This window comes from Orcinus orca, chromosome 19 (genome assembly GCF_937001465.1).
Source record: "Orcinus orca chromosome 19, mOrcOrc1.1, whole genome shotgun sequence".
Lineage (NCBI taxonomy): Eukaryota > Metazoa > Chordata > Mammalia > Artiodactyla > Delphinidae > Orcinus > Orcinus orca.
Window position 1 is genome coordinate 23,790,327 of NC_064577.1, and position 9,773 is coordinate 23,800,099.

A 9,773-nucleotide genomic window follows, 5' to 3' on the forward strand; every position below is an offset into this window, starting at 1 on the left:
TCATACTTGTAACCCTTCCATCTGAAGACACTATGCCCACAATCACCTAGCCCTTGCTTTCCTTCGGGGATCCCTTTGCCAGGATTCCCCTTAGAATTCACTGTTCCTCCGGAATAGGCAGGATAATGCCACCGTGCACCCAAAGATATCCACACCCTGATCCCCGGAACCTGTGAACATGTTACTTTACACGGAAAAAGAGGATTACGTTTGCTAACCAGCTGGCCTTAAGACAGGGAGATTCTCCCGGGTCATCCGGTGGGCCCAGAGTAAGCCCAAGGACCCTTAAAAGTAGAAGAGGAGGGCGAAGGTGTCGTCAGCAGGCTGTGCCCTGAGGTCTGCCCACCACTGCTGGCTGTGGAGCAGCAGGAAGGAATGGAAGAGGTCAGGACGCTGATTCTCCCCCAGAGCCTCCGGAAGGGATCGCAGCCTTTTGCCAGCACCGTGGTTTTATCCCAGAGTGAACTTTGTGTTGGACTGCTGACCGACAAGGACTCTAAGCTAATACATTTGTATTGTTCTAAGTCACTAAGTTTGTGCAATTTGTTAGAGCAGCAATAAAAAAATAATATGCCCCTTACAAGTTAGTTTCATCCTCTGCAAGGTGGCCCTGTGATTACGTAGCATCCAAATGCCTTTATTTTCTTCTCTCCCTCTAGGTAAGCAACATGGTGACAAAGAAGGGACGATGAATATTACTTAGTGTGGATTCAAAAACGTAATAACTGATGTAAGTCCGTAATATGGTTATAGCCTCTATAATCAGGAGTTTTCTCATTTGTAAAAAAGACTTTTGAGGGGGCTTCCCTGGTGGCGCAGTGGTTGAGAGTCCGCCTGCCGATGTAGGGGACACGGGTTCGTGCCCCGATCCGGGAAGATCCTGCATGCCGCGGAGCAGCTGGGCCCGTGAGCCATGGCCGCTGAGCCTGCACATCCGGAGCCTGTGCTCCGCAACGGGAGAGGCCACAACAGTGAGAGGCCCGTGTACCGCAAAATAAATAAAAATTAAAGAAAGACTTTTGAAATACCTGCCTCCTCTGACTCTCTGGGTGGCTTCAAGGAGTTTATGAGATGAGGTGGTGAAAGAATAAAAGTGCCAACTGTTAAACACACATGATGCGCTACACACTGGTCCATAGGCTTAATATGCAGCCTTTTGTTTAATCTCTACAGTAACACCATGAGCTATTTTCCCCTGTTTAAAAATATTTAGTGCTTAACTACTTTTAAAATACTTAAGTATTTACTATTTCAAGTAGTATCTTAAAAACTATTTTTCCCCCACCAAGGTAGAGAGTAGCTAAGGACTCTGAAAATGATAAAGCACCAGAGATTATAAGTAAGTGGACTTCATGTGCAGAATCAACATACAATGAAGAAAAGTGTTTTTCTTCTACTAGTAATTTTCCTGAAAATATTTTCTTTTTTCGTTTAAGCTTTACCGACACTAACTTTCAATATGTGTTCCTTGGACATTTCTATCACAGTTATTCTCTTCATTTATCTGTCCCTTGATTTTGTAAATAATATATGTGGGGTGCCTGTTAGATGGCAGGTACTACCCTAAGCATTACGGATAGAAAAGTAAACACCAATAGCATGGTACCAGCTGTTGAGGAGTTTAAACTGTAATGAGGTCTATAGACGAAAACGGGAAGTGACAGTGCAGTGTGGTCCCGGCATCGTGGAGATGGCGGTCGCTAGGAGGACATTAAGTGATTCATCTAATCCAGACCTGAGAAGTCAAGGAACACTGTCCAGAGGAAGTCACATCTCAATTAAGATCTGAAGGCAAAGTAGGAGTTAGGCACGGGGAAGAAGAGAATATTCTGGTCGAATACCGTTACCTCCAGTATTTCAGCCTCTTCCTCATTTACGTGGACTTGCCTTTTCTTGACTCTCTCTAGAAACTCAACTAGGTCCTGCTTTAAGGTTCATTCCAAAATACAACTTGATGTTAAGTCCCTGATGTGAAATTTTCAAAGGTTTCATGTTTAAGAAGTCCTTGGTCTATAATCCATTTTTATCTGATCCAATATTCTCTTAAATAAATGACAAAAGTTGTTTGAGACAACTTGATTTCCCTGTCCAGTTAGAGTGTGGCCCACTTTTATTAGCTAATCATTATATAAACAACAAGTGAAAAATAAATGTTTTCTATATCGATTTTCATTCTAGTGCTTACATTCTTTGGCCACTAGATGGAGCTTGTGTGCCTGAGAGACAAAAATGCTGATTCAGTTTACCTCGGAAACTAGTGAAACTAAGCTATCAGGACATTGCGAAGAGGAAAACACTCAAACTAAATTTTAAGTGATCCTGGTTCTTAAGTTTATCCTTAAAAGGTAAAACCAACATCTTCCTTTCCTTTTAGATAAATAGGACGGTAAGAAATTTTAAATTAAATTAAATTAGTGCCCATCTTGTCCCACCTCATCCTGACCCAAGCTTTACTTTCATTTCTTTTATTTTGACATTCTAATAATACTGTCTTCTAACAACCTAACCTGGCAACTGGCACTACTTGCTGTTCCTTATTTATGCCCTCCACTCTCCCATCTCCTTATCTAAACGGATGCTTTCCTCTCAACCTGGAAGACTCACTTCCTCTCTTCCAATACTTCCCCCTCCATTATTATTGATACTTTTAGAAATCCCACTCATTATTCAAGACACTTTTCAACTAGCACCTCCCCCATGAAACTCTTCCGGTTACTACTGCAAGAAAATGCTTTCTTTCCATTCCCTTTTCCTTCTTTTAACGAGCTTACTATTTTGTTTAATAATAAATGTAGCATGCATTATTGCAAAGCGATATGCATCTCTCTAGCACGTAAAGATTTTCTGCCTTATGATTATTTATGAACATTTCTTCATCTCTGTACTGTATAATGTTTGCCTCTTGAGTGCAGAGACTATCTTAGTCATCTTTATGTTTCCTGAAGTATTTAGCACCATATTATTTATTGAGTTGATTTGAATAATATCCATACGTTGTTGCCCAAAACTCTAAGAATCAGAAGGGAGATGATGATTCTTCGTGATAGTCTCTTGAATAAATTGGATGAAGTTCGTTTAGCAAGACCTGTGGAACCAAATCGTCTTTCTACCTAGAAATGACGGTCGTGGCATGAGACTCCAAATTTATAGAAATGACAGGTACAGTGTAACTATGTTAAAATATAAAACTGATCTCAAAATAGAGAAAGCAAAAGCTTCAGATGGCAGAAATAAAGGTGAAATTCAAATCACAGTAGTAAGACCCAGGAACTGAGGTCTTAACCCAATGAAGAAGTGGCCCTAGGGCCACTTAATGAGAAGCTGAACTGAAATACCTGTGCAAATTAGGACCCTGAAGAGATTTTCACTTTCTGAAGGCTCAGGAAGTTGCCAAGCTTATCCTCTGCTCAGCAGTCTCAGCTGAGTAGGGAAGGTAATGGTTCCCATGGAAATTCAAAGTCCTAGTCTGTGAGAGTGCAATTTTACATGTTGGGGGAAACTAAATGAGTACTGGTTGTAATAATAAGGCATTCTAACCAAGAAAATTAAAACATCCTAACATGAAAGAAGGAGAGGTTACAGTTGAAACATTTTGTGTTCCTAAATTACGGTTTTTCTGAGAGGAGGCTACAATCAATCATTGATTAATTTCGGACAGCATAAAATCAAGTATGCGTGTTAAAAATTTGTAATCACCTGTCGTGTGTTTGCTGCAACATTTAAGAACATTCAATTCTGTAATAGAAAATGAAAGAAAGAAAACAATGAACAGATACACAGATATGTTGCTATAGGTAAAGAAAATAGACTATATTGATACTGAACATACAGACAGAAAGGGATGGGAGGACCCGGTTAGCACATTCATGGGACATACAAGACACCAAAAATTCGTGAGGATTTACTGTGGCCCCGTGTGCCCTCTGCTCACGCCAGTCAGATAAAATACACGGACGCTCAGCAAGTTATCAGGGTTGAGCTACAACTCTAGCCAGGCACCCCAGCCCCTGAGTCTGGTGGAGAAAGTATGAACTGGCTCCAGACACCTTCTATCTGCTCACCCTCAATGCTGGTCCTCACAGCACAACGTCAGAGGGGAAGGCTGGTGCAGAAAAATGGGGGTCGGGACACACGAACGTTTGCCTCTACAGGATTCAGGTAACTTGGTCCTTCCGTCTCAGTTGCAGCCTTTCCTAAGAACACGATTAACCTTACTCCCTCTCTTTTCCCTGGCCTCTTGCTATTGGCTTTACATAGCGTCAACAAACCGTGTGATTTCAGCATCTTCATTTGTTCTGTGAGCCTTTCCAAGTTAACCCCTTGGTAGTGGCCTTGGAAGCTACCATTGCATCACAATAATTCCCCACTGACATACCACTAAGAAGTAGAGATAAACATATAACTCATAAATAAAGAAGGGAGGAAAAGGGAAAGAAAAAAATCACTCAAACAGAAGGCAAGAAAGGACTAAAGGGAATTAAGAAATGATATTTATAAAATTAGATTCGATTACCTTCTCCTCTGTTTCAAGAATGGACAACCAGTTTTTCATTCACATGCTGACTCACATGGCTCAGTAGTGGCTGAATAGGACACCAGGTTAAGGAGTCTAAAACCAATCCTCTTAGGGAAGAAAGAGGACCCGCATCTATCAGCCGTCTGCTAAAAGGCACTGGAAATGAGAAGTAATATGAGGAACACATATTTGCCTTTCCTGATCCAGGTTTTTGAAGCTTAAAGATATCACCACCAATTCCTAGCGCTTTCAACAACTCAATTATATCTTCTTTTAGTGTGTGTGTGTGTGTGTGTGTGTGTGTTTTCAGGTGGTGCTCTTACACACAATTCTTGTACCTAGCTAGGAGAAAAGTGAACTTATATACTATTAACTTAAATATGAGTATTTATAATAACCACAACCCCATCAAAGTCATAAGGTAACACATATATGTGTGTATGTATAGTGCTACAGCATAGGAAAGAAGGTACAATGAGGTGCTTATACCTGGCAAGAGATTTCAGCCGTTATTCAATTTAATTCTACAAATGGTCATTGAGTTCTTACTCTGACATGTGCAAGGCACTCTACTATAGCAAGGCACAGTTCCTGCCCTCAAGAAACTTAATTATAGTGAAGGAGAAATCCATGCACAGAACCAACTGTAAAACAGAGTATGATGTCAGTAGATACTAAATCTAATTTGGCATCATGGTCATCCAAAAACCTGGTTTTTAAATCGAAATATATTTAACATACTGTGTAAGTTTAAGGTGTATAGCATGTTGATTTGGTACATTTATATATTGCAGTATAATTGCCATTGCAGCATTAGCTAGCACCTCTTTCACTTCACGTCCCATCCCATAATTATCATTTCTTTTTTTCTGGTGAGAATAATTAAGATCTAGTCTCTTAACAAGTTTGATGCTTATAATGCAATATTGTTGCCTTAACACATGAATCATAATTTAGCTGGGCACAGAATTCTTGGGTAACGCTCTTTCCCCCTCAAAGCTCTGTAGATACACACATTGTTGTTATTATCCAAACCATCTGAGAGCAAGTTGCGTACATCAAACCCCTTTACCCCTAAGTATGGTGTGTATTACCTAAGAACAAGGATAGTCTCCTGTACGTACATACATATTAATGTGCTGACTTTCAGTCTTTCTTCTAAGAATATGAGCCCCGCAGAGGCAGGAACTACTTCTTTCTTGGTCCCCGCAGTATCCCCAGGCGCTGGAATAGTACCTGTCAATTAAAGAACAGGGATAGGCAAACTTTCTCTTTAAAGGGCTAGAGATATGTATTTCAGGCTTTGCAGGCCAAGAGGCAAAATCTAGGCTATTATATCAACTCTTCTATAACAGGGAGAAAACAAATTTTCACAATTTTTTTAATTGATGGAGTTCAAAATATAAGAATTCTAATTGAATACAATGTTTTAGTAATACTACAGGCTGGATTAGGAGGCAGCAGCGGGCAGGCAGCAATGGTTTGGCCAGCAGAGGATCAGTGAAGCAGAGACAGTTCTTTGGGGGAGGAGAGAGCAAGGGACGCAACAGACAGCAGCGGATGCTGGGAGCCTCGTCCACACCCGCAGCCCGAAAGGGGCTCTCAAGGGCTCCACGGTACTCAGAGAACTAAGGTGGCGTCGGAATCCCTCCGGTCACTCGGAGTCTGGTTGGGGAGGGGCGGGGGTGGCGGCCAGGAACGAGCCGCGATGAGATACAGCAATGAGAAGGAAGGTGGTAGAGGGCAAGAAGGTTAGATCAGGTCTCTGTGGCAACTGAGCAACTGTTGTAGCAGGAAGGCAGCCATAGACAATATATAAACTAATGAGCGTGGCTGTGCTCCAATCAAACTTTATTTATGGATGCTAAAATTTGAATTTTGTACAATCTTCCCATGCCCCTAAATATTACTTTTCTATTTTCTTTTTTAAATTGCTAAAAACGTGAACATCATTCTTGGCTAGTAGGCTATACAAAAACAGGATTGGGGTTAGATTTGGCCCCTGTAATAGATGCTCAAATAGAAGGAAGAAATAAAGAAAAAGGGGAAAAAAAATTAGGGCTTCCCTGGTGGCGCAGTGGTTGAGAGTCGCCTGCCGATGCAGGGGACACGGGTTCGTGCCTTGGTCCGGGAAGATCCCACATGCCGCGGAGCAACTAAGCCCGTGCACCACAACTACTGAGCCTGTGCTCTAGAGCCCGTGAGCCACAACTACTGAAGCCACGTGCTGCAACTACTGAAGCCCACGCGCCTAGAGCCCGTGCTGCGCAACGAAGAGTAGCCCCCGCTCGCCACAACTAGAGAAAGTGGGCACGCAGCAACGAAGACCCAACGCAGCCAAAAATTAATTAATTAATTAATTAAAAAGAAGACTTTGTGTAGGATCAGGAACAACAGAGTAAAGTAGCTTTTTTCAAAATGTAGATTCTGGTCACAGGTCCAGCACGTACTGTCGGTGGGATCTTTGGGGGAATAAGTTTGACATGTCTCAGTCTCAGTTTCTTCATGTGTTACTTGGAAATAAGAATAGTAACTATTTCAGAGGGCTGTTACGAGAATTACATCATATAATACAAGTGACACACTTGCATACAGAGTAATCACACTACACGGTTATTCTTTTTCTTTGAGATCAGGGCTTGATAACTTCTAATTTGTCTAAAATTTGTGTAGGACCACATACCATTTTGGGGCAGTCTTGACAAAGCCGTGAGTTACTATTTTATGGCATGTTTGTATATTATGAGAGAAAGTTCCCTTTTCTGGGGGAACACCAATACACTTAAAACTCTGGATCTTAACTGATGTGGAATTGCTGAGCTGTCCTGGTTACCCCATCTCTCAGAGGCATGCATGTCAACAGAAAGAGGAGAAACGCCACCTGACTTTCTGCAAAACTCAAAATGTTCTTTGAATTAGACACAAGTCTTTTCTAAAAGTCTCCAATGAAACTATGTGAGTATTATTCTCCAGCATGCATTCAATTATATGAGATCCTAATATTAAAAAGTCATCTTTTTCTATATGGCTGTTAAAAAACTGGCAACTCCCACACTACGGTGGGCACAGAAGAAGAATTAGATTTGAGCCTAATTTCATTCCAAGTACATTACACACTTAATTACGTCTTTTTCTGTTCAATTTAAAGAGCATTCGACAGTTAAGAAATTAGAATTGCTGTACCTGTACTTCTAAATTGAAGAAAACAAGCGTCACTGAAGTGGCTTTTTTAAAGAACCACAAGAGTTTGGTTTTTTTTTTTTTTCCTGAAATAGAACATTTTTCTATATGAAGCACTGGCATTTTTACTCCATACCCTACCCATTCGTCACTCTGCTCAAATTATCATTTCAATTCCTCAACTCAGTGGTTTGTTGTTATTGTTGTTGTTGTTTCTATTTATGGTAAATGAAAACCAGTACTGATGCTGTAAAAATAACATTAAGATGCAAACTCAAACCTCATAAGAAAAACTTTCTGAGCTGAGGGCATTTCTGGCTGGGGTTTCCATAAAATGAAATTCCCTTAAGATTGACTCTTGAAATATCCTTTGTTTGACCTTGGATTGCTCTCTTTTGCCCACTTGGTCAACCCAGGTGAATTTAATTTTCTCTCTTCTCTGTGCCATTATCAACTCTGCAGGCAACCCTTCCATGGAAATCCAAACTGCTGTAAGAGGACCCAGTAGGGCAGAACTGTCCTTGAAACGCTACAATGGGGAAAACAGCTTGAGAATGTTATGAGGCAAGACAGACTGACGTGAAAGATATTTTCATCTCCACTCACTTTTGCCAGCTCAGGGCAAAGTTAGGAAAACAGTGCACAGTGTACTGTAAAGTAATACTGTATGGAACAGGTGAGTTAAGAATGGAGAATGGAAAAGTGAGTCAGACACAAGTCACACCATTGTGAATTTATCCTCAAGATAAACTGCCAGTGGCAATAACTGGCAAATTTCTGTTACTGTTTAATAGTAAACTAATTTATGCTATGAACCTCTGCATTCTGCACAGAGCACGGTACGATGTTCTTAGTATAAAAGTAGACGAAAAGTGGAATTTGGTTCTCAGATCCAAGCTGTCTCTTAAGTTACTGATTTCTATTGCAAGCCGAAGGAAAGAAAATTACCGTTCAGGAAACATAAACAGTCTAGGGTGCATAGTGAGGAAAGGAGAATGCTCTGCTAGCCAGGGCTTTATTTAAGAGCATGATAAAAAGTTACTGAGGGAGAGTATGGTTTCTGTGCATGTGACAATTTTTCTACATTACTGTTTTCTAACAAAAATGACGTCTTTGGGGACTTCCCTGGTGGTCCAGTGGTTAGGAATCCGTGCTTCCACTGCAGGGGCAAGGGTTTGATCTCTTGGCCGGGGAACTAAGATCGCACATGCCCCACGGCAAGGCCAAAAAGAAAAAAAAAATGACATCTTTCATTGCAAGATAGATGAGGGCTTCATATTGAAGAAAGCCTATATCCCAGGTCTTTGATTGTGAATCCTATTAACAAATTGCCTTGAAACCATCTCAGGTTCCTAGTTCTTAGCTTTTCCTTTCCATGAATATAAAATGGAGATGATGAAATAATGGAAATTTTAAAAAAGTTTTTTTTTTTTTTTTGTATGTGTTTGCTTTAGGATTCCTGAGTGGCCATTTTTACCTCTATGAAATACTACTAACACTGAGAACTTCAAAATATAGTGGTACCTCCATGGGGCAATGCCTTAGAAGCTAAGTCTATTTGGATGAAATGAAACTTTAAAAGAACAAGCTTCAAAAAACTTTAAAAGAGGGAATTCCCTGGAGGTCCAGTGGTTTGGACTCTGCTCTTTCACTGCCAAGTGCACGGGTTTGATCCCTGGTTGGGAAAATAAGATCCCTTAAGACCTGAGGCGTGGCCAAAAAAAAAAAAAAAAAAATCTTTGAAAGAATAGATAGAGAGATAGATGATTGATACATAGATACATCTTGAAAGAATAAAATTTAAAAATGTTTTGAATGTGCTAGTGAGAGTACAGGGCAATAGGACTCCTTACATACTGCTGGAGAAATGTATATTGGTAACAACTTTCTGGAAAGTAATTTATCAGTATGTATCAATAACTTTTAAAATGTGTTAGTCTGCTCAGCCTGCCATAACAAAATACCATAGTCTGGGTGACTTAAATAACAGAAACTTATATTTCATGGTCCAGAGACTAGAAGTCCAAGATCAAGGTACAGCAGGTCCGTTTCTGGTAAGAGCTCTCTTCTTGGCCTG